We start from the raw sequence: 27,328 nt of genomic DNA, 5'->3' as shown, positions 1-27,328 counted from the left end.
ACATCGGATCAAAAAAGGTTATGATTTCAATTTGTTTGCCTCGGGTGCGTTCATACAATGATACCACGCTCAACTCTTCACCCCCTCCCCTGCGTGGGTGGCGGCGGGGAGGGTACGGGTGGAGACGGCAACTTTGAAATCTTCAGTGGGAACTCCCGTTTCTTTATTATGGATTACGATTCTTGTGCGGCAAAATCTACATCTGTTTTTTTCTGAAGCATCTTCTTCGTTTGGCCACAGATGGCACTGTAATCGGAGGAGTAGAAATGGGTGCACAATCGTAGTTTACGACATGCTACTAAATAGCCCTTGAATATCCAATTGCACGTGGGACCCCACCTCCATGCTGCGAGGATCGGATAGGGCAATATTTCATAGCTTCTAATTGGAAACCCCGCACGCAACGCTGAATTCCTCTGACATATCGAACAGGGCACTACTCGACGCTCCACAGTGGCCGTGTAGAAACTGCGACCGGAGTTCAGGTATTGTGCAGACATAGAACAGGTAGTGGTTCTGAACATTACAATACTTGTGCAGTGTTCATTGCCTGCAGACCTACCTATTATTTGGGGAGCAGACGCGGAAGTGGACGATAAATGTTGCAACCACAGAAGAAAAAATGGAATTAACCTGATTTATGGAGAATGTAGGAGAAATGTTGAGACTGCTGTTGCCTTGTATGCCGAACGTTATCCAGAGAAAGCTCGGTCTCGTTCGTTTTTTTACAGGATAGTGAACGCCTTTATATCTGATGGCAGCACATAGACCGGCCAAAGGAAACGAAGTAGGCGTGTTACAGAAGTAGCTAATCACATAGCCGTACTAATGGCAGTGCACCACAACCCACAGATAAGAGGCCGACAATTACACCTCGATTCCGGTATGACCGTCGGTAGTACGCCACAATACTGCATCGTCGTATCATTCATACGAGTACCACGAGTGACTGTATCAACAACTTGATGGCTGGGTAGTGTGACTGGGGGCGTCAACCAAGGTAAACGACCCTCACGTCCTTTTCCGAGGTACTACTTTCCAATAAGTTTACATTCACAAACCATGGTAGCTTTATCGGCAGCCGGAGTGGCCGAGCGGTTAAAGGCGCTACAGTCTGGAACCACACGACCGCTACGGTCGCAGGTTCGAATCCTGCCTCGGGAATGGATGTGTGTGATGTCCTTAGGTTAGTTAGGTTTAAGTAGTTCTAAGTTCTAGGGGACTTATGACCACAGCAGTTGAGTCCCATAGTGCTCAGAGCCATTTGAACCTTTATCGGCATAACATACATTAATGGAGTGTAGACAGTCCCAACTGGTTACGGCAAGTTGAACATCAACGTCCTTGGCCGCTTAATGTAAGAGATACAATCACGGGGAGCAAGCTCGGTCCGCATTTTATCAACGGTGCGTTGAATGGGCGACAATATTTAACTTTTCTGGAATAGGAACTACTGGCACTACTGCAGGATTTTGCCCTTGACGTTCGACAACGTATGTGGTTTCAGCATAACGGCTGCCCAGCGCGTTACGCAACTGAGGCACTGGAGGTATGAATCAGTGTTTACGCTGGTCGGTGGATCGGCAAAGGTGGCCTTATTAGTTGACCCGCAAGGTCGCCGGATTTGAGGTCACCGGGTTCCTTTGTGAGGGAACATTTGAGAGATAAGGCATACCAGCAAGTGCGAGCAGGCCGTGAAGACAAGAGCGACTGCATCAGAAATACCTGTGCTGACATTGCAGCAGTTTCTCTTCTGTCCCATGTACGGTCATTTGAAAAGCGAGTCACTAAATGTATTTGTGGTGTCACCACCAGACACCACACTTGCTAGGTGGTACCTTTAAATCGGCCGCGGTCCATTAGTACATGTCGGACCCGCGTGTCGCCACTTTGTGATAGCAGACCGAGCGCCACCACACGGCAGGTCTAGAGAGACGTACTAGCACTCGCCCCAGTTGTACGGACGACGTAGCTAGCGATGCACACTGTCGAAGCCTCGCTCATTTGCAGAGCAGATAGTTAGAATAGCCTTCAGCTAAGTCAATGGCTACGACCTAGCAAGGCGCCATTAGCCTTACATAGCTTGTATCTAACGAGTCTCACCTGTAGCGCCACAATCTCCAGATGTACAACAAGGATGGATTAAAGTTAAGTATTCCAGAAGCTACGTACTTTTCTTTATAGCATTCATTACGTATCCTGTTTCAGACCTCACGCCATCCTTCGTGAGCTCATAGCGTGCATTACGGTCCCCTCAAACCACACTGTGTCGGCACTTCTGTCGACACATCAGTATTGAAGTTGGCAGTTGTGCATTTGAACGCTTACACTAACAGGAAAAGTAGAGTAACGTTCACCTCGAGCCACCGCCACAGTGACGCGCGCTTAATCCCATGTTCGATATATCAAAGGAATACAACGATCCGAATGGGGTTTCCGATTAGAAGTTATAAAATACTGGCCTGTCCTACCCTCGCAGCATGGATGTGGGGTCCCACGTGCGACTGGATATTCAAGGGCCATTGAGCAGCATGTCGCAAATTACGATTGTGTACCCATTTCTATTCCTCTGATTACAGCGCCATTTGTGGCGAAACGAAGAAAATGCTTTAGATGAAACGTATGTAGATATTGCCGTAATAGAAAACAGGGGTTCCCACTGAAGATTTCAAAGTTGCTCCCCCGCCCTCCCCCGCCATCCACGCATGGGGTCGGGTGGGGGTTCGAGTGTGGTATCATTGTATGTCGTCCTCCGAAATTAACAAATTGCTGTTATAACTTTTTTCGATCTTATGTGTAGTTTTCGAGATGTTTCAATGCCTTCAGTTAAAACGAACGCCATGTATATCCCAACATGTAGAGCGTTCGGAAGCGAGATCACTTTTTTTATTGACTTTCCCGTAATTTACCTATCTTAAACCTGTCCTAGTTTGGGTTCATGCCGTGTAGCAGATCTTGCAATTATTTGCCTAATATTTTCTTTGAATAGCTTACCTAGAACGTTCAGGACGAATGAAAGGATAATATTGGAAAAATGGTTACTGTCGCAGGCGATAAGGACGACGGCTTTGCAGCTGGTGGTGGTGGCTATGGCGGCCACGATGGAAGTGGCGGCTCCGGGCGCGATGGCAGCGGCTGGCGACGTAACGGTGTGCGCCCTGGGCTCTGCATCGCGGCTGCTGCGCACCGTGCACCAACAATTGCCGGGAACCATCCGGATCGTCGCTTTCGAAGGTCGCGGCGCGCCGCGCATCCCCGTGCCCGACAACCAGCCCTGGCCCTCTGCCTACATCCTGCTCGTCACTGTCGACGACGTCATGGTAACCACAAGCACCTCACGGCTTCTCCTCTAGATCATTCGCAGAACCGCAAAATACGCTAACTGAAAAAAAGGTACACTCAGAAGAAGAGGAGGAATCGAAATGAAGTTTCACGGGTTGAGAGGGTTTGTGATGTTATTCTGGTGACGAAGAAATTTAGTTAACTTATTTGGCAATATGAACACGCTTGCTGACAGCTGTCCAAGGAGCGCATATGCCCGTGGTAGTACGTATTTGTGAGGGTACCAGAGCTTATCTGTGATATGGTCTTCGTTACTTTATTACATACGTTGACTTCTCTCTCCACAAAAAATCTTCACGATACCAGTAGTGTGTTTACATTTAGCGGCGTGCAGTTGCAGCTGTAGATTATAAAGCTAAGTACTGGAAAAGTTATTTGTGCACTGTTCAAATGGTTCAAATGGCTCTGAGCACTATGGGACTTAACATCTGAGGTCATCAGTCCCCTAGAACTTGAAACTACTTAAACCTAACTAACCTAAGGGCATCACACACATCCATGCCCGAGGCAGGATTCGAACCGGCGCCCGTAGCAGCAGCGCGGTTCCGGACTGAAACACCTAGAACCACTCGTATGCACTGTTATACAGATATTAAATTTAATAGTTTTCAGCGGTGTTTCATGCTGTTCGTGGCGAAATAACGATTTAATAAACCCGCAGTTTTTTTTTCTTTTTTTTCCTGTGCGTTGAAGTCGTTTAGTAAATTTTGTGCTTTAGTTTTCAGCTGACGCTTCTTATTGTTTCTAGTGAAATATTTAAGTAAAATTTTCATTTAGTGTTTTAACTTCATTGCGTGTTCCAAAGGCCGCTTGAATTTTTGGTTTTATATAATAATTTTGTGAAGTTTTGTCGGTATTGGTATTAGCTCTGGTGTAGTAGTATTAATACAAGTTGTTGCTTTCTTAGTAGACAGAGAATTTCTAGACCGCTATTGTTAGTTCTATAAACAGTCCTACTGGTGTAACTGAACTTAGGTAACGTAGGCGCATAGTTTTTTTAAGTAATTGTAAAATTTTATCGTGAGTGAGAACTGTCGGCTCTGTGGTAGGTTTGTGAGTAGAGGGTTACGGCGTGAGATTTGTTCAAAGTATCTTCATTGGAGGGAATGCAATGCGGAAGCCAGTGGGCATTATAGCGAGATCCACTCCTGGGAAGGCAGAACTGGACTAGAAATAAGTTAATAGAGGAGCAGGAGCGTAAGATGTGTGTACTTCAGGTATAGTTACCACGCGCAAAGGAGAAACTAGACGGGTTGAGGAGGGTGAAAGATGTTGGGGAATGGGAACTGGCAGTTGGCAAGGAGGGGGAGGTATTCGGACAGTTATACATTACGTATACGCAATAGATTTAACCAACTGCCAGAGTTGTGTGGAGAGGAGCCTCTTGTAGCTGTAGGTATAGTAAACATGCAGCAGTCCTCAGTAGTTAGGAGGCCTGAGTCAGTTGCTAAGTCTAACAGGAAGAAGAAGGTTCTGCTGCTAGGTAGTTCTCACGGTAGAGGTGTGGTCCAGCAGTTGAAGGAAATGTGGAGGAGTATCAGGTCATCAGCATTGTGAAGCCTAGTGCAGGATATGTTCAGTTGACTGACATCGTAGGTGAGTTATGTAAGAGTTTTACAAAGGAGGATCAGGTAGTGACAGTGGGTGGAGCAGGGAACAGTCTTGATAGGGACAGGGAATATGATGTAGGTGGTGACCTGGTAAAGATAGCTACTCAAACTGGTGGCACTAATGTGCATTTCGTGCAGCTGTTTCAGCGGCATGATCGGCCTCATCTTAATGCGGCTGTTAGGCGCATTAACATGGGGCTAGAGAGGGCGCTGATGGCAGAGTGCGTGGCTCACATTTCAGTGGTGCCAATTGGCTCAGTCAAATTTTGGAAATTTGTAGTAGGTCTTATGGGACCAAACTGCTGAGGTCATCGGCCCCAAGCCTACACACTATTTAATCTAACTAAAACGAACTTACGCTACGGACAACACACACACACACACACACACACACACACACACACACACACACACACACACACACCCATGCCCGAGGGAGGATTCGAACCTCCGACGGGACCGTGACAATGCGCCCTAGACCGCGCGGCTAGGGCTCTATTAGTAGATCGGGTTTCACTAGGCATGGCCTGCACCTCAATACGTATGGGAAGGGGTGACAGTGTAGTGGGTGGTGGTGGATCATGCAAAAATTCCTGTAGTAGTTGGTGTTAGACCTGCACCTTTTTCAGATTGAAGTTAGCTGATAGGTATACCTGCCTAAAGGAAATCTCTCTAACTAACAGAGGACGTCATGTTTCCAAGTAAAGAAGGAATTAGCATATTTCATCAAAATATAAGAGATATTAGAGATTAAGTTCGTGAACTGCTTATAGATGTTGACTCCGAAGTTGTTGGTATATCGGAGCACCACTTAAATAATTTGACCATGCAACGGCTCGCTTTACCAGGATACAGATTAGCTGGCTGTTTTTCAGGGAGTTCCTTGCGGAGTAGGTGAGTGGCTATGTACGTAAAAAACAGTATTCCATTTGAGTCCATAGACGTATCACGGCACTGCACTGAACAGATACTTGAATGTTGTGCAGGGGCAGTTGAATTTAGTGAAGCTAAACTTCTAATTGCTGTTGTTTGTAGGTCCCCGACCTCTCACTTCAGAGCATTTCTGCTCAAGCTGGACAGGGTTCTTGATTCGCTTTTTAGGAAATACCAGAAATGAGTTATGTGTGGTGACTTCAATATCAATTTTGTATATGATGGTGCAAGAAAATGTTAGAACTCCTAAATTCATAGGATCTGATGCAGACTGTGTTTTTTTCCAACTAGAGTGCAGGGGATCAGTAGCACAGCCATAGACAATATTTTTATTTGTTCTTCATTGCTAGATGGGCATTCTGTTAGTAAAAGAGTGAATGGCCTTTCAGACCATGATGCACAAATTTTAACACTAAAAGGCTTTTGTACTCAAACAAATGTCTCATATAATTACAAACTATGTACGAAAGTTAATCCAACAGAGATAGAGAGTTTTTTAAACCTTGTCAAGGAACAATAACAGGATGTTTGTAGTGCCAATAACATAGATGGCAAATATAATGCTTTCCTTAACACGTATCTCATGCTCTTTGCAAGTTGCTTTCCATTAGAATGTTCTAAACAAGTTACTAGCAGCTAAAAGGTAGCCTGGGTGGCTTACTAGGGATAAGGATATCTTGTAAAGTCAATGAGAATTGTATGAAAATGTTAGAACTACTCACAATCAAGCTACAGCAGTCCATTACAAACAGTACTATAAGGTGACTACGAAGTCTTCCGCGACGGAGACCCCTGACGAAGATGACGTAGTCATCGAAAGCTTGGGATGTTATCCAAATTTGACGCGCCAAGTAAACCGAGAACTTTTTATGCAAGTACTATAAGGTGCTTAAAATGTTATTAGGAGGGCAAAGAGTATGTGGTAAGCAAATGGAATAGCTAATTCACAGGATTCAAATAAAACCATATGTCAGTTGTAAAGGAAGTGTCTGGTCAGCATATCAAGGTCGACGATATAAAGTCTATTCGTAATAAAAATAATTCTGTTACTGATAAATCAGATATATGTACAGCATTTAACAATCATTTTCTGAGCATTGCTGGTGAATTAAATAAAAATTTAGTTTCTACAGGGAATCATATAACATTCTTCGTAAATGCCTTTCCGAGATTGATGTCTGAAATACTCCTCTGTGATACAGATAAGGGGGAGATTGAGTCAATAATTAAATCACTGAGGATTAATGGCTCTCATGGATATGATGGAGTGCCTAGCAGAATATTAAAGTACTGTGCTGCAAATGTTAGCCCGGTATTTAACAATATTTGTAATTTTCCTTTAGGAATGGTCAGTTCCTGAACGATTAAAGTACTCCGTAGTAAGTCGCAATACAAAAAGGGAGAAAAGTATAATGTAGACAATTTTAAATCTGTTTATATGCCATCAATGTTTGCTAAAGTTATTGAAAAGCCTGTGTGTGTAAGGGTTATCCGTCACTTTATATCACACAATTTACTATCAAAAGAACAGGACGGGTTTAGAAGTCGTTTAACAACTGAAAATGCTATATTCTCTTTTCTCTGTGAGGTACTGGATGGGTTAAACAAAAGGTTTCGAACGCTAGACATATTTTTTGATATAACTAAGGCGTTTGATTGTGTTGTTCACAAAACATTGCTCCAGAAGTTGGACCATTACGGAATATGGGGAGTAGCTCACAATTGGTTCACCCCTTACTTCAGCAACAGACAGCAAAAGATCATTATTCACAGTGTCGAGAATGGCTGTGATGTGGGATCTGAGTGGGGTACAGTCAAGTGGGGGATGCCCAAGGTATCAGTGTTGGGGCCATCCCTGCTCCTTATTTATATAAATGATATGCCCGCTATTATTACGGGTAACTCTAAAATATTTATGTTTGCTGATGACACTAGCTTGGTAGTAAAGGATGTGGTGTGCAACATTAGCCCAGTTTCAACTAGTGCAGTACATGACCTAAGTTCCTGGCTTGTAGAAAACAAGCTAACGTTAAATCACAGATAGATTCAGTTTTTACAGTTTCTAACGCGCATTTCAACAAAACCTGACGTTTTAATTTCACAGCAGGGGGCATATGATTAGTGAAACTGAACTATTCAAATTTCTAGGTGTTCAGATAGAAAGTAAACTGTCGTGGAAAGCCCACGTTCAGGATCCTATTCGAACGGTATCTGAAGTGAGTTATAGTTCGACACGAAAATTAGTCCACTTTGCTTATTTTCATTCGCTTGTGTCGTGTGGTATTATATTTTGAATAACTGTTCTCATTCTAAAAGGATATTTTTGGCTCGGGCGGTTCGGGCAGTATGTGGTGTAAGTTCTCGAACCTCATGTCGACCCCTGTTCATTAATCTCGATATTTTGACATTGGCCTCTCAATATATATATTCCTTACTGTCATTTCTTGTTAACAATATTAGCTTATTCCCAAGAATAAGCAGCCTTCACTCAGTTAACACTCGGCAGAAATCAAACCTGCGTTTGAATCGAACTTTCGTAACTCTTATGCAGAAAGGTGTTCAGTACACTGCTGCATCCATTTTCAATAAGCTACCAGTCTAATTGGTTCAAATGGCTCTGAGCACTATGGGACTTAACATCCGAGGTCATCAGTCCCCTAGAACTTAGAACTACTTAAACCTAACTAACCTAAGGGCATCACACACATCCATGCCCGAGGCAGGATTCGAACCTGCGACCGTAGCAGCAGCGCGATTCCTGGCTGAAGCGCCTAGAACAGCTCGGCCGGCCGCTCGCTCGAATTCAAAAAGTTTACCAGTAATCGACGCCCTTTCAAATCGAAACTGAAGAGTTTCCTCATGGGTCGCTCCTTCTATTCTGTCGAGGAGTCCGTTGAAAAATTATGTGATTCTTGTTGTATTGTTGATTGCGTTTACTTAAAGTTATGGACTGACTTTTTTCTTGTTAGTAAAAATTTTATTTTTATCTGTTATTACTTTTATGTTGTAATTTCATGTACTGACATGTTCCATGATCTTGGAGATTTGCTCCTCAATTAGGTCCTACGAAACCTGAGGTGTAAATAAAAAAATAAATAAATCAGCATGACGCTGCACCCCTGCTATGCTAGCATCGATGCATGCACTGATCCCGTTGGGAACAGTGACATGAAATCTTTGACGCCACTTCGGCGACTTGCGATGGGGATGAGGCTACAGGAAGGCCGTGACATATTGTTCTGCCATTAGAGTTCCTTCAATCACTACCAGTCGTGGCCTGAAGTCATACTCAATGGTTCCCCACGCAATGACGCCAGAAGAAACACAATTGCGTCGCTCCAAAACATTGGAAGAATCGAAGCTCTCACCAGATTGCCGCCATGCTAACTGACGATGGCCATCGGAAGATCTGCAGAACTGCAATTTATCACCGAAAAAAACGTGACAGCATTCGTCTACAATCTATATGGTTCAAATGGCTCTGAGCACTATGGGACTCAACTGCTGAGGTCATTAGTCCCCTAGAACTTAGAACTAGTTAAACCTAACTAACCTAAGGACATCACAAACATCCATGCCTGAGGCAGGATTCGAACCTGCGACCGTAGCGGTCTTGCGGTTCCAGACTGCAGCGCCTTTAACCGCAAGGCCACTTCGGCCGGCCTCTACAATCTATACTTGGCGATCAAATGTGTACTTTCCATTTCAAATCAAATGGCTCTGAGCGCTATATGACTTAACATCTGAGGCCATCAGTCCCCAATAACTTAGAACTACTTAAACCTAACTAACCTAAGGACATCACACACATCCTTGCCCGAGGCAGGATTCGAACCTGCGACCGTAGCGGTCGCGCGGTTCCAGACTGAAGCGCCTAGAACCGCTTGGCCACAGCAGCTTTCCAGTGGTCCCATATCTTGTATGAGGTCGAAGAACGACATACTTTATTGTTTAAGTACAACTATTTTAGTGCACAGTTTCTTTATTTACTCGTAACAATACAACTTACACGACGATCGGGTTTCGGGGATTTGCCATTAGCAGGTGTACCTGTGAGGATAGTATAATAGGTATACCATAACATAGTTCCTTACGTCCACGGTAGTCTATGTCTCCATATGACACCTTATGTTTGCGTCTGGTGTGACGCAGTCCATATGGCGTCTTGGAGCGTAAATGTGGGTTATCTCTTTGTTATGGTTCGATCTAACTTTGAAAGTTAATTTTTTGACAGCCTTTCCGACAGCTTCGGCTCCAGCAGCGCTATATGTTTACAATGTAAAGAGTGTATTTGTTAATCTGCAATGTTTGTGATAACTTCACGTGTGGCAAATTCTTTTTGGTGTGTGTGTGTGTGTGTGTGTGTGTGTGTGTGTGTGTGTGTGTGTGTGTGTGTTTGTGTGTGTGTGTGGTGCTTTGCACAATACGATGGTGTACATATTACATAAGTGCTGGATATATTTTGCAATATTCGAAAAATACAATCCTGCAACTTCGCAACAAAATCGCTAGGAATTTTCGATGGCAACAACACACCAAAAATACTTCGCCACAGTGGAAGAATTAAAATCGAAAACGGACGGTAATATAAAGTGTATCTTGAACATCATGAGAACAGCCGTCTGATGGTGAACTTGCCAGTTCGAAACCGGTAACGGCGCTATTTACCTAATTAAATAGCAGTGTTAATAGTGGCTGGTTGCTGTCTTCTTCTTTGTAAGAATTAACCTACATCTCGAAAAGTACTTGACCGATTTACCGATTTAGTTAAAAGTTCTACTTTCAGATCAAACAATGAAGAAAATTAATGGAAAATTAAATGCCTAACAAACATGTCGTGGAAAAATGATTGTAATTCCTGTCGCGAGAATAAATCACAGCGACAATACCCATCTTGGAGAGAGTACCATTAGACGACATTAGGTCGCGCTGCGAATGAAAGCTCCAGAATTTGACAAAAACCTGATTACAAGTTCTTGGTTAGTTGCCATTGTTACATTTGACAATACCGTAGAAGATAATTTAATCCCTGTTTCACAGTTATTTTTATTATTAAAATCCACAGTGTCATACAAACACTATGTTTGTGTATATGGTACAAACAAAAGTCACTAGATGGCGGCCCGGTACAAAAAAAAAATCGAACAGAACCCGAAATTTTGCGAACTGTGACGTAAACTGTTAGAGATCTCGCGATCAAACATAGCTGTATTTGAAACAGTGAAAACTGAGCGGAAATAATAGAAGACAAATTCTGCAAAAACCTGAAATACTTACTGCAAAATGTAACAACAAATGGCGCAGCTAATCATGTTTTGACACAGGTGAAGACGTACTCATTTGTCACATTCCGTTGACGACCAGTGACCGAAGTATACCCGATTTAAAGCGATTGCAGTTTCCCATGTAGCTTGCATTCGCTGTGAACAACAACGAGGCACAGAGCCAATCATCTAGTGTGGCAGATGTTAAATATCGCGGGCAATGCCATTCACTACAGCTAGTTTTCTATAAAATTAAGAGCAGCTGTTTTATTGCACCGGTCGACGTGCTTGGAATTCGTCGGACAGGAACGTAAGCGTGTACTCTGTGAAATAAAGATCTTGGTTTGGTTTCGTAATAACCTGAATGAGTGAGCCCAAATCGTGAAGAAAATAACGCCCCCAAACCACCACACCACCACCTCCGGTCCGAAGTACACGGTTCGCACACAGAGTTAAACACATTGGATCAATGGTGCACTCGACGCCTTAAATCATTTGAAAAATAGACAAAATTGCTAGCGTCGGACGACATTACACACCTCCAGCTATTGTCAGTTTATCAAGTTTTAAGCCCATGGAAGAGGTGCAATTCGGTGTGCCGCTGTAAGCAATGGCCTTTCGTGAAGTACCCTACTCCAATTTTCCATTTCACACAGTTCCCTCTGCAATGTTCGCTCAGCAAATGGTTGACGTGTATCTACACTCGCTGACAGCGAAAATGACTGCCAGGCTTCAAACCAACTGTCACTGACAAGGCGTGACAAGCGTCTCTGTTCTCTGTCCGTAGGGATCTCCTGACGACCTCACACTTATACTGTATTACGTGGCTGCGAATTCCTTGTAGGCACGTTATACAGTCCGCGCCGATACACCAACAAATCTCGCAACTTCAGTCACGGTATCTTCATCGGCATTTTCAAAAACGATAGCTCTTTCCTGCAATTCTGCCGCATCTCCTAGTCAACTTGTCTTACTGACCTGAACCCATACAACCTACTGGCACACTCATATCACTTTAATGCTATGACGTAAGTCAGCGCTGAAGGATCACATGACCAACTTGTACCAACTCTATACTCTCTACAGCGCTCAAAAAGCGACCACTGTGCTCTTTTAAGTGGATAATTAATATTTTGCCACGTGAGCGTAAGTAGCATAGTAAATAGATTGACTAGATAAAAAATGAAAGACCCAGCAGGAGAGGAGGAAACGAAACGAAACTTCACGGGTTGAGAAGTTATGTGATGTTTTTTCAGTGATTACAATATCGAGTCAAATTTACAAAGAAACTGCCTCTAAGACCCCAACTATCAGTATGATGGTGCACATCTCTCTTCTGTATGCATGCACTGATTTGGTTGGGAAGAGTGTCATAAATCCGTTATGCCTACTGAGGCAAGTTGACTCACAACTGTTCTGATTCGTCCCCGATATTACTCGTGAGAATCTTAGCTTGTCCTTTTCTCAGACCTTATATTGCGAATAGCCAAAGGCATTTTCCATATTTCTACATTTCCGGAAAACATTTGGTACATTGCCCCATTGCAGGCTGTTAACGAAGGTACTTGCGTATAGAATAAGTTCTCAGATATGTGAATGTCTGGGGGACTTCTTAAATAATAGAAACCAATTCGTTGTCCTCTACGGCGAAAGTTCATCAGAGACAGGAGTATCATCAGGACTACCCCAGAGAAGTACCATAGGATCACGGTGCTCTCTGTATAAGAAATGATTTGGCAGATAGGGTGTGCAGCTATCTGCTGTTGTTTGCTGATAACTCCGTGGTGTACGGTAAGGTGGCGAAGCTGAATGTCAGTAGGAAGATACAAGAGGACTTGGACAAAATTTCCAGTTGGTGTGATGAATGGAAGTGAATGAAAAAATGTAAGTCATGCCGATGGGTAGGAAGATCAAACCAGTAATTTTTGGATACACGGTATTACTAGTGTACTGCTTCCACAGTCAAGTAGTTTAAATATCTGAGCGTAACGCTGCAAAGCGATATGAGATGGAACCAGCGTGTGAGAACTGTAGTAGGGAAGGTGAATGGTCGACTTCGATTAATTGGGAGAATTTTAGGAAAGAGAGGTTTACCTATAAAGGTGACTGCAATAGGACGCCGGTGCGACGTGTTCTTGAGTACTGCTCGAGTGTTTGGGATCCGTACCAGTTCGGATCGAAGGAACACATCGAATCAATTCAGAGACGGGCTGCTAGATTTGTTACCTGTAGGTTCGAATAACACATAAGTGTTACGATTTTTGGGAGTCAGATGGGAATCCCTGGAGGGAAGGCGATGTTTTTTTCGAGAAACACTATTGAGATAATTCAGAGAACCGGCATTTGAAGCTGACTGCTGAACGATTCTACTGCCACCAACATACATCTCGCGTAAGGACCACGAAGATAAGACACGAGAAATTAGGGCTCATACGGAGGTATGTAGATTCACGTTTTTCCCTTGCTCTATTTGCGAGTGGAATAGGAAAGGAAATGTCGAGTAGTGGTCAGGGTACCCTCCGCCACACACCGTAATGTGGCTTGTGGAATGTCTATGTAGATGTAGATGTTGATGTAAATATCCTGGATTCTTACACTCGGACGGAGTTGAGGTCCGAGCACGTCTGACACATGTTCTATCGATGGCAGAACTGCGGATCTTGCTGGCCACGAAAGTACCTGAGCGTCACGCAGTTCATTGAGACATGTGCCATGTGTGAGTGAGCATTGTTCTGTTGACAATATGGTACCACGATACCGTCACACGAAAGGTAACTCTTGAGAAATCAAGATATCTGCCACATACCGCTGTGCCACAAGAGTTCCCTCAATCACTACCACTCATGACCTGATGTCATACGGGGTGGTTCCTCACACCATTGCGGCAGGAGTAACAGTGCTGTGCCTCTCCAAAAGATCGCAAGAATGGGATGTCTTCCCAGGTCGCCATCGTAACCACCGACGAAGTTCATCCGGGGTAGTGCAGAACCGCGATTCATCACTCATCACATTGCAATGCCACTCATCAACAGCCCGTAATTCGCAATCGATGTACCACTTAAAACAGAGCCGTTTGTATTGTTGTGTTAATGGCAGCCTACGCATGGGACTGTAATTCCTCAGTCCAACTACAGCTAGTAGCTGATCGATGAAGCTTCATGACACACAACGTACCACTACCTGTTCTCGGATGGCAGGCGCAGATGTGAAAGGGTTACGATGTGCTTTGTGTACAATACTGCCATAGTGGTCACACATGGTCGACCGTAACCGTGACTGCGAGTACGTCTGCTCTCAAGTTCCCACACACTCCGTCATCCGGCAACTGCCACATCTGAATGCCGCACAAATCTCGAGGTTGCGCGACTTGACCAGCCTGGCAGATAAAGACCCACAGTGAAGCACTGTGTCAGGTGCTAATAACGCTGTCTCACACGAGTGCAGAGCATCTCCGTGTCTTGCACAGTGATCACTCAACATCAGACACTGTTTACGCTCCTTATATACCTAATAACCGTTATTGTAACAGATAATTAGAACTCAAATGCACACAGCCACAGCTGGTGTGCACCTGTATGAAGTTGGTATCACATCTGACCTTGTCTTCTGGTTGTTCAACGTATTTGGCAAGGGAGTGTGAAAATCTTATTCTCTTTCGCTCTTTCACAATGTTAGTCAGTGAACGCTATCAGGATTCTCGACGTCTGGCAGGAGGGCGGCCTACAGCGGACGGTGCGGGCGCTGCGGCTGGAGCCCGTGTGGCGGCCGGGCGCGCGCTTCCTGCTGGTGGTGGTCGCTGAGCGGCCCAGCGCCGACGTCTCCGACTACACCCTGCGGCGGGCGGTGCACGTCTTCTGGCGGGCTCACGCCTACGGCCTCACCGTCATCACCGTCCTCTTCAACACTCCCTGTAAGTCACCTTGTGAAGGCCATTTGGTTTTGTAATCGAATTCCACTCAGTGACTCGCAGTACCTTTAGTTTTTGAAGACCCATCATACTGCGACTGATCAGTAACCAATAGAAAAACAGCACCAACAGCCGTAATTCGTACTACAATGTTTATTATTTATACAACCAGTTTCGACGCTTCATTATCGTTATCTTCAGGCGCCTATGCGAGGAACGAATGAAGAAATCCCAAACTTCGTAGACATAGCATAGGCACCGTATATACAGAGGTTACAGAAACCATGGAATACCTTCCAATGTCGTATTGAACCTCCTTTTGCTAGGCGTAGTGCTGCAACACGACGTGACACGGACCCAGCCGACCGGAGTGGCCGAGCGGTTCTAGGTGCTACAGTCTTGAACCACGCCACCGCTACGGTCGCAGGTTCGAATCCTGCCTCGGGCATGGATGTGTGTGATGTCCTTAGGTTAGTTAGGTTTAAGTAGTTCTAAGTTCTAGGGGACTCATGACGTCAGAAGTTAAGTCCCATAGTGCTCAGAGCCATTTGAACCATTTTGAACACGGACCCAACAAGTCGCTGAAAGTCCACTTCAGGAATACTGTGCCATGCTGCCTCTATAGCTGTCCATAATTGCGAAACTGTTGCCGGTGCTGCATTTTGTGGATGAAATGACCTCTCAGTTATGCCCCACAAATGTTAGATGGAATTTGTGTCGTCCGATCTGGGTGGCCAAATCATTAGCTCGAATTGTCCAGACTGTTCTTCAAATCAACTGCGAGCAGTTTGCCATCGAGTTTGTGAACATGAAGACTATGAATCGCTGCAGATGATCTACAAGTAGCCGACAATATTCATTTCCAGTCAATGGTCAGTTCAGCTGGACAAGAGGAGCCAGTCCATTCCATGTGAACACAGCCCACACCATTATGGAACCACAACCGGCGAGCATAGTGCCTTATTGACAACTTTTGTCCACGGCTTCGTGAGGTCTGCGACATAGTCGATCCCTACCATCAGGTCTTCCCAACTGAAATTAAGACTCATCTGATCAGGCCTCGGGTTTCCAGTCGTCTCGGGTCCAACCGATACGGTCACGATCCCAAGAGAGGCGCTGCAGACGATGTTAAACTGTTACCAAAGGAGCTCCTTCGGTCGCCTGCTGCCATAGCAATTAACGCCGAATTTCGCCGCACTGTCCTAACGAATACATGCATTGTACATCCTACATTGATTTCTGAGGTTATTTCACGCAGTGTTGCTTGTATGTTAGCACTGACAACGGCACGCAATTGCCGCTGCTCTTGGTCATTAAGTGAGCGTCGTCGGCATCTCCGGAGGTAATGCCTGAAATTCGGTATTCTCGGCGCACTCTTGCTACAGGTGACAAAGGACTCACCTGTGCAAGTGCACATATCCTCAAGAGCGCGAGAGATGGCTACAAACTCTGCAGTGAAATTACTGCAGCCATCTGGCAAGGAGCGCTGTTCAGTACGTCCAAGTTGAGCGTAAACAAAGACAATGAAACCATCGACCATCGAGCCATTGGTGTAGACTATTTCTGAGCCCTGGAACTCTACAAGAATAGAAAAAAATGACTGCAAAGGCCCTCATGTGGAAATGAGCCTTTTGGGCCTTGCGATATTTCCATATGAAGCTGTGGCCAAGGCATGGACCATGGAGGCGTATGAGAGTGGACCCTTAGGAAAGGTGATAGAGGGAAAGTGTCGAGTGCAGTAAGAAGGGAACGGATATGGACTGAAGTTGGACCCCCGATCTGGGCAGCCGTTGTAGGAGATGGATCGCCATGTTATGGAAAAGGAGACGGTAATTTGGATGGTGAGACGAACTATGAAACTGGGCGGTATAATTCGCAAGCAGTTGTCACCTGATCCGCAATGGAGGAACGCCAGCTTCCACCAGGAGCCTGTTCATTGGACTCGTTCCGAAAGCTCCCATCACAAATCGAACTCCACAGTGGTGTATAGGGTCCAGTAGCTGCAACACAAGGGCAATGCTGAACCATACGCCAGGCTCCCATAGTCAGACAGGACTGCACAATGACTTCGTACAGCTGCAGCAGTGTAGGGCAGTCAGCACCCTAGTAGATGTGGCTCAAATATTGAATAATATGAAGATGCCACCAGGACTTTTCGTTAAACTGATGAAGATGGGGAAGTCAAATTAAGCGGGCGTCGAAGACCAGTCCCAAAAAGCGGTATGTCTCCACTACATTAAGTAGTTGGTTACCGAGGCAAAGTTCCGAATGTGGGTAGACAGTACGACAACGACAGAAGTGCATGACGCAAGTCTTGGCGGCTGAGAACGGAAAGCCGTGAGAGAGTGTCCGTGACTGCTCCTTTCGTATGGCTTCCTGCAGTCAACGTTCAGCCACACCAATAGAAGAGGAGCAGAAGGAAATACAAAAATCGTCAGCATACAAGAAGGGGGATACTGAGGACCCCACTGCTGCTGCAAGACCATTAAAGGCAATTAGAAAGAGTTGGACGCTCAGTACAGAGCCCTGTGAGACCCCAATCTCTTGGTTGTGGGACGAACTGTCTGAAGCATCCACTCGAACTCCAAAAGGTCGGAGCGACAAATCGGAAGCGGTCCTCCCGTGCATAGTAGCGAGGATGTGGTGTCGCCAAGTGGTATCGTACGCTTTCTGTAGGTCAAAAAAGACGGAAATAAGATGTTGACGATGGGAAAAGGTCGTTGGATGACAGATTCCACGTAGATCAAGTTGTCCGTGGTGGAGGGACCTTTGCGAAAACCGGCCTGGGTCAGAGCCAGAAGGCCCCGAGACTCAAGCAGCCAACACGACCGCCAGCCCGCCGTACCATTGAACAGCTTACTCAGAACGTTGGTCAAGTTGATAGGACGATAGCTATTCACATCTAGTTGATTCTTACCAGGTTTCAGCAGTGGAACGATGATGCTTTAACGCCGTTGCGACGGGAATTCGATATCGCTGCAGATGCAGTAGAAGACGACAAGGAAGTGGCACTGATAATTCTTTGACATTTGTTTAATAATTTGGGAATGGATGCAGTCTGGTCCAAGGGATGTGTCAGGACAATTGGCAAGGGCACTGGGAAATTCCCACTCACTGACGGGAGCATTATATGGCTCAGGTTGGCGTGGAGCAACAGATAGGTATTGTCGTTCCGACCGCTGTTTTAGGAGATGAAAGGCAGGGCGGTAATCCTCAGAGGCAGAGGTGCGAGCATAATACTCGGCAAGACGCTCTGCGATTACGTCTGGATCGGCGGATACATCTCCATGTGTACAAATTCCAGGGATCTGATAACCGTAAAGGAGTATGAGCTTGATCTAAATCTGGGAAGGAGAGGTTCGTGTTCCAATAGTAGACATATCTCTCCCAACACTCCTGCTTCCGTTGTTTGATGAGTTGACGGACCTGGGAATGGAGCTGTTTGAAGGAAATGAGGTGCTTCACGGATGGGTGACACTTACGACGTTGGAGGGCCAGCCTACGGTCTCTGATGGCCACAGAAATTTCCTGCAAGCAACAAGCTACTGATTTCCGCTGGGGCCAACCTGATGAACAAGGGATTCCCGATTCAGCTGCGGCAACAATTGTAGTAGTGATGGTCTGAATCACCTCGTCGATACTCCCATGCAACGGAATTTTAGCGGTGGTAGCAGATGTGAAAGTGTCCCAGTCAGCATTGGTAAGAGCCTATCTGGGCAGGCGTCCAGGTGAGTGACTCTGGTGGAGGGAGAGGAAGAGTGGGAAGTGGTCACTACCACACAAGACGTCTCTATTGTATAGATGGGAGAAGACTAGGACTGCAAACTGAGAGATCAATGGCATAGTATGTGTCATGTGCCATGCTGAAATGGTTGGGGACACCTGTATTCTGGAGGAAAAGGTCGAGCTGAGTTATTAGATCCTCAACATCTTTACCACGGCTAGTTATCTTGCTTCCAATGCACAAAAGGGTAATGGGCGTTAAAATCACCCAGAAGTAAAAAAGGTGGTGGGAATTGGAAAATTAGTGGAGCCAATACATGGTGAGGCACTTCACCATCTGGAGGAAGGTAGATGTTACATACAGTATTTCCTGCGTTGTGCTCATCCTGAGAGCCGCAGCTTCTACAAGTGTTTGAAGGGGCACTGGTTAGCTACAGACAACAGCAATGACGTAGATACAGGCTCCACCTGACATTCTGTCACACTCAGTTCGGTTTTCGTAGTAACCCTGATAGCCACGAAGGGCAGGGGTCCGCACTGCGGGAAACATGACGAGCGGTATCGGTGCTAGAGCGCAAGATTTTTTAGGCCTTCTGTGAAAATGTCAGAAACGCCCAATCCCACCAATTACAACACGATAAATTAATTATAAGAAACACCTACAACATGTGAACGTACACAAAATTTACTACAAGAACGTAAATGACGTTTAATGTTCTCTTAAGGGGGTGGCAACAAAGCTAAAATCGTGAAAAATGCCTTCTACGTCCTACAGCCAAACCTCTATATCATTAGCGCTTTATTTTCGTTATTATACGATTAAAAGATGTTGTTTCGAATGAAATTATGGGAAATCACGTTTGTAGAAACCACCAACAAATTATATTTACAACGTATAAGATAATGATACTGAAAAGAAAGACGAATGTGAAACCTGTGTGTAATAATGTATATGTGACATAAAATGTGTGACTGTCGAGCCTTGGACTGTGTCATCATTTTGTATAGATTCTCCATCTGAAAAAATAAAGAAGGTATTTAGGGATGGAATATGGATGCAAAAGAGGCGTAAGTTGTGTAGTGAACTTTCGATCCCATAGTGCTCAGAGCCATTTGAACCATTTGAACTTTCGATGTATGAAGATGTCATGAGCGCAGTTTTTTTCCTCTCTTCGGTTTGGCAATTGCTGGCGCATGCAACATTTCTTGGGTCCAGGTGAAGGGTCTTGGGCAATGGAATATCCAGGTAAAGCGTCGTGACCTGTGGAAGTTTCAGGCTAAACAGTGAATTGTTGCTGTTCTTAAAATGAAAAATTGTAACTGAATGATTTATATTAAGACTGAGAAAAACTGATTAATAAAGATGCAAAATGGTGCACAATGTTACAACGATTAATACCTTCTCTCACCTCAGCTGCTTCAGACGGAAGTACTGCAAGTGGCTAGTCCATGTCGTCTTCGTCTTCTACATAAAATTTGTGGACGAGTTGGAGCACGATGATAATCTTCAAAAACTCCATAGGTTTTGAGACACTCTATGTGATCAAAAGTAGCCAGACATGTGGCTGAAAAATGACTTACAAGTTCGTGGCACCCTCCATCGGTAATGCTGGAATTCAATATGATGTTGGCCCACCATTATCCTAGATGAGACCTTCCACTCTCGCAGGCATACGTTCAGTCAGGTGCTGGAAGGTTTCTTGGGGAAAGTGCTGCACTGTGGAGAGGTATCGATGTCGGTCGGTGAGGCTTGGCTCGAATTTGGCGTTCCAAAACATCCCAAAGGTGTTCTATAGGATGCAAGTCAGGACTCCATGCAGGGCAGTCCATTGTCGCGTAACCACTCCTCCACAGGCTATTATGAACAGGTGATCGATCGTGTTGAAAGATGCAGTCACCAACCCCGAATTGCTCTTCAACAGGGGGAAGCAAGAAGGTGCATAAACAATCAGTGTAGGCCTGTGCTGTGATAGTGCCACGCAAAACAAGGGGTGCAAGCCCCATCCATAAAAAACACGACCATAACAAACCGCCTCCGAATTTTACTCTTGGCATTACACACGCCAGCATTCGCCATACCCACACCCTGCCATCGGAATGCCACATTGTGTACCGTGATTCGACGCTCCACACAACGTTTTTTCACTGTTTAATGGTCCAGTGTTTACGCTCCTTACACCAATCGAGACGTCGTTTGGCATTTACCAGCTTGACCTGTGGCTTATGAGCAGCCGCTCGACCATGAAATCCAAGTTTTCTCACCTCCCGCCTAACTGTCATAATACTTGCAGTCCATCCTGATGCAGTTTGGAATTCCTGTGTGATGTTCTGGATAGATGTCTGCCTGTTATACATGACGACCCTTTTCAACTGTCGGCGGTTTCTGTCAGTCAACAGACGAGGTCGGCCTGTACGCTTTTGTGCTGTAGGTGTCCCTTCACGTTTCTTCACTATCACATCGGAAACAGTGGACTTAGGGATGTTTAGGAGTTACGAAATCTCGCGTACACACGTATGACACAAGTGACACCCAATCACCTGACCACGTTCGAAGGCCTTGAGTTCCGCGGAGAGCCCTATTATGCTCTCTCACGATGTCTAATGACTACTGAGGTTGCTGATATGGAGTACCTGGCAGTAGGTAGCAGCACAATGCAGCTAATATAAAATACTTTTTTTTTGGGGGGGGGGGCGGTGTCCGGATACTTTTGATCACGTAGTGTATAAGCGAAAAACTGAAAAATACTCGTACATTTTTAGGGTTTTTTGCGTTTTTCGTTGTGAAGTCGATCTCCTGCATGGCAGTGAAACACAACATTCGGACTCAGCTGTTTTTAACACCAACTAACTTGACTAAACCGAGGCGACAAATGTCGTGGGGTAGCAATATGTATGTACGCATCCGGTAGTAGTATCGAGTGCACATGGTATAAATGGCAGTGCGCTGGCGTAGCTGTCATTTGTGCTAAAAAGTTACGGACGTGTTTGTGACTACACGACGCGAATTAACAGACTTTGAACTCGGAATGGTAGTTGGAGACAGACGCATGGTGCTTTCCATTTCGGAAACCGTTAGGGAATTCAGTATTCCGAGATCAACAGTGTCAATAGTGTGCCGAGAAAACCATCAATCGGACCGCCGAGGTTAACGTCCCTGCTCTTCAAGTTTACAACGTTTACAACACGTCCTCTGCTCACCTTACCGGCCAAATGTTACCGGCGAAAATTTCTTTCTCCACCAAAAGTCTGACCGACTTACCCCTAAGTCGAGCACCATCTTAGATGCGTGCTATAGTGACTTCAGATAAGGTGGGAAAGCACTGTGGTAAATGAACATGAAATGGAATTAACTTGTACAATCGATAGTATGGAGAGAAAATGGAAGACTTTTTAATGGGAAGCGGAAAGCTTAGAGAGCCAAGAGCTTTCACTGGAAGGATCAAACCACAAAAAAATGTAGCTCAAAAAACAATCGTATCTGAGGCCAGTGCTGCACAAAAGCGATAGCTCTACAAATGTCGTTGGTGTGAGGCTTCAGTCAGAAATATATACAAATAAATCACGTCATTTGGCGGCGCCAAAATAAATTTACGGAAACGTGCATTAAGCACTCAACATCCAATCAGCAGCTGGCCTCCGTCACCCAGCCTTGAGCGCATTACACTGAGGCGACAAAAGTCATGGTATTGTAAAATGCACACATACAGATGGAGGTGGTATCTTGTACACAAAGTGTAAAAGGGCAGTGCATTGGCGGAGCTGTCGTTTGTTCTCAGGTGATTCATGTGAAAAGGTTTCCATTGTGTCTGCGAGGCGGGAATTAACTGACTTCGAACTCCAAATAGTAGTTGGAGATAGACGCATGGGACACTCCATCTCGGGAATCGTTAGGCAATCAGTATTCCGAGATCCACAATGCCGAAAGTATGCCGAGAATACAAAATTTCAGGTATTTCCTCTCACAGCGCACAACGTAGTAGCTGACGTCCTTCACTTAACGATCAAAAATAGTGGCGTTTACGTAGTGTTGTCATTGCAGACATACAAGCAACACTGCGTGAAATAACCGCAGAAAGGAATGTGGGACGTATAACGAAAATATCTATTAGGACAGTGTGCCGAAATTGACGTCAATGGGCTATGGCAGCAGACGATCGACGCAAGTGCCTTTTGCTAACAGCACGACATCGCCTGCAGCGCCTCTCGAGGGCTCGTGACCATATCGGTTGGACTCTACACGCCTGGAAAATCGTGGCCCGATCAGATGAGTTCCTGTTTCAGTTGGTAAGAGTTGATGGCAGAGTTAGAGTGTGGCGCAGACACCGCGAAACCATGGACCCCAGTTGTCAACAAAGGACTGTGCAATCTGGTGGTGGTGGCTCCATAACGATGTGGGCTGTGTTTACATGGAATGGACTGGATCCTGTGGTCCAACTGACCGGAAATGATTAAATTTGTCTACTGGCAGACCATTTGCAGCCATTCATGGACTTCACATTGCCAATAAAAACGACGAGATTTTTGTTGATAACAGTGGTGACACGTCACAAGACCACAGTTGTTCGCGATTGGTTTGAAGAATATTCTGGACAATTTGAGCGAATGATTTGGTCACCCACAGCGCCCAACATGAATACCATCGAATATTTATGAGAAATAATCAAGAGGTCAGTTCACACACAACATCCTGCACCAGCAACACTTTCTCAGTTATGGACGGCAACAAAGGCAGCAAGCGTCAGTATTTCTGCTGGGGGTTGAGTCCATGCCAAGTTGAGTTGCTGCACTACGCCGAGAAAAAGGAGGTCCGACATGATATTAGAAAGTATGCCACGTCCGTTGTCACCTCAGTGAAGTTCCAGTGACGTCCCAAAAGGGCTTTCCAGGGCTCAGTTTTAAATGTTTGGATGTTAATTTCTGAGTGTGTGGTGCGTCGCCTACTGCCTGCAGCTCTTCCCCGGCTACGAAGAAGCGGCGGCAGAAGTGGCGGATCATCGCGCGCGATGGCCGAGTTCGTGCGCGCCGTGTCGGTGAGTCTGAGGCTGCGGGGCGGCAACCGCTGCAGCATGCCCGCCTTTGACGTCACGGAGCTGTGGCGCTGGCGGCGCGCCCCATGGAACCAGAGCACCGGCGGTGACGGAGCGGACGGCGGCTTGTGGCTGAGGCGGCTGCCCGGTTCCACCTTCCTGCCTGCCGTACAGGACATCAGGGACGGGTAAATCCACTTTTGCAGCCTGGCTTACTCAAACACTTTGCTGCGCCATTCACTTGTTTATTTTGCCGCTAAGTGTTTCGCTGATCTACACCATCATCTTAAAGTGGAGAGTTGTCTACTTACACAGCTGCTTTTTGTGAAGAGTACAGACATCATTCCACAGTAGCTTGCCAAGGGCAGTGTATGTTACCTTGCGTCTCAAAATGGCTCTGAGCACTATGAGACTTAACATCTATGGTCATCAGTCCCCTAGAACTTAGAACTACTTAAACCTAACTAACCTAAGGACATCACACAACACCCAGCCGTCACGAGGCAGAGAAAATCCCTGACCCCGCCGGGAATCGAACCCGGGAACCTGGACGTGGGAAGCGAGAACGCTACCGCACGACCACGAGATGCGGGCCCTTGCGTCTCAAAAGGGGCAGCAGAATCGTAAAAGTCTGCGTACTATTTGTTCAAATGGCTCTGAGCACTATGGGACTTAACATCTGAGGTCATCAGTCCTCTAGAACTTAGAACTACTTAAACCTAACTAACCTAAGGACATCACACACATCCATGCCCGAGGCAGGATTCGAACCTGCGACCGTAGCGGCCGCGCGGTTCCAGGCTGAAGCGCCTAGAACCGCTCGGCCACAACGGCCGGCGTACTATTTGTTTGTTGAAGTCATCTCGATTGTACATTATGTTCACACCGTCGCTGCAAACTATTTTAAGTGATGATGAATGTGTTCACTTGTAATCGGCGCAGTAGCATGTATCCACATACCTGTTTTATTAAAACTGACAGGCCGACTTGTAGCATAGCTCACGATACTGACATAGATATACATTGTAGCACCATTTACTAAACTGAAGAAGAAGATTTTATAATGGTGTAAACTTAGATCAGAAGATGGCAAAAGAGAAATTCCGAAACCGATAATCTATATGAATAAATGATTTTAGCGATCTTGGCAGCTCAAAAGTTATTTTGTTCATAATAGCTCAGATCGCCCACAGGCTGATAATGTCAGAAGTGTGTATTTCCTTTCCTGTTCCACTCGCAGAGCAAGGGAGAAACGACTGAGTATATCGTTCCGTATGAGCCCTAATTTCTTCGTGGTTCTTACGCGAAATGTTCGCTGGCGTCAGTAGAATCGTTCCGCAGTCGGGTTCAAATAGCGTTTCTCTAAATTTTCTCAATAGTTCTCGAAGAGAACGTCGTCTTCCCTGCAGTGATTCCCATTTGAGTTTCCGAAGTACCTCTTTAATATTTGCATTTCCTTCGGACCTACCTGTAACAATTCTAGCAGCCCGCCTCTGAACTGTTTCAATGTCTTCCTTTAATCCGACCTGATGCGGATACCAGACGCTCTAACAGTAATCAATAATTGGTCGCACTAAAGTCTGTTACAGATTAACCACATCTTCCCAAAATTCTCTCAATAAACCGAAGTCAACCATTGCCTTCCCTTCTAAATTCCTTACATGCTCATTCCATTTCTCGTTGCTTTGCAACGTTGCGCCTAGTGACCATGTGACTGTAGGAAGCACCACACTAATAATGCTGTATTCGAACATTATGAGTTTGTTTCTCCTACTCATCTGTGTTAACTTACATTTTTTCTACATTTAGAGTTAGATGCCACTCATCACACCGACCAGAAATTTTGCTTAAGTTATCTTGTATCCTTCTACAGTCACTCAACACAGACATCTCCCTTACACCATAGCAAAATCAGCAAACAGCCGCATCACATAGTAAATAACAGCGATCCTATTACATTTCCCTGTGACACAACTGACGGTATTCTTGTCTCTGATAAACACTCGCCGCCGAGGACAACATGGCTGTGTTCTGTTATTTAAGAAGACTTCAAACTACTCGCATATTTGGGAGCCTATTCTATATGCTTGTTTCTTCGTCAGCATTTCGCAGTGCGATACCGTCTCAGATGCTTTACAGAAATCTAGGAATATGGAATAACTATATGGATGGTCTGGTTGTCTGTGTAATGTTGAAGAAATTGTATAGGAACACTGATCGGAGACATTCTCCCAACAAGCAGTCGGCTGAATGTTTACGATCACTGTTCTTGTATGTTGTCTCTAGCAATACATACGCCAACCAGACCATCTACGCCTTGGCTTCAGCACAACTCGGAAACCAGAAGATATTCAAAGAAACGAAACCAGTCATAATATAATAAATGTGTAAAAATACAATTGAAGTGTTTTTCATTAAATATTAACATTATGTCAGCTACGGGCTCAACATGATCAAGATTATTAGCTTTGAAACTCGACAGGAATAGCAGCTGTCAGTGAATGTAGGTACAGTTCAATCAATGTCGAAGCGAACGTTGCAAAGGACACAGCATGCAATGGACATTTGGAATCTGGTGCGTTGGAAAAGCCCAAGCAGCATGGAAATTGACCAGTATCTGACAGGAAATGAGTAGTACAATATCACGAATCGCGTTGTTGCCACATTCACTCAAGGCGTCGAATTGACCGACGGCCATATGAGGCATTTCACCTGATTGCTGCCTGTGGGTTGGCTCAAATGGCTCTGAGTACTATGGAACTTAACATCTATGGTCATCAGTCCCCTAGAACTTAGAACAACTTAAACCTAACTAACCTAAGGACATCACACACATCCATGCCCGAGGCAGGATTCGAACCTGCTACCGTAGGCGTCGCGCGGTTCCAGACTGTAGCGCCTAGAACCACTCGGCCACCCCGGCCGGCTAACGTTTATCCTTTGAATGTCCATTGCTTTGAAATATTGGATTACATATTACAGAAACTGAGAAATGTCATCCGCACTATTTTAATAACAATGCGAACAGTTAAAAACTAGCAATAAATACATGACAAAGATCGTTCCAGCATTGGAGTGACAATACTGTACTCATTTCCGTTTGGCATAGCCTATTGGAAGGAAAGCGTGACCGAGTACTGTACGAGACTCTCCCGAGCGAGGTGGCGCAGTGGTTAGCACACTGGATTTGCAGTCGGGAGGACGACAGTTCAAATCCTTCTCCGGCCATCCTGACTTAGATTTTCTGTCACTTCCCTAAACCGCAGCACGCGAATACCGAGATGAATCTTTGAAGGGGCATGGCTGATTTCCTTCCCATGCCTGAAACATTCAGAGCTTGTGGTCCGTCTCTAATGACCACAATGTGAACGGGACGTTAAATCCTAACCTTTGTCTTGCCCCCACCTGGCCTGTACCGTAGCTACTCTGTCATCCCCGGACATCAGCTGTACTACAGAATGATATCATCCCTAATTATGAAGTATTTTACGAAGTACGGTAGCAATGAAGTATAATGCTCCA

Source organism: Schistocerca piceifrons, chromosome 2 (genome assembly GCF_021461385.2).
Source record: "Schistocerca piceifrons isolate TAMUIC-IGC-003096 chromosome 2, iqSchPice1.1, whole genome shotgun sequence".
In the NCBI taxonomy this organism is placed as follows: Eukaryota; Metazoa; Arthropoda; class Insecta; order Orthoptera; family Acrididae; genus Schistocerca; species Schistocerca piceifrons.
This window is presented reverse-complemented; position numbering follows the sequence as displayed.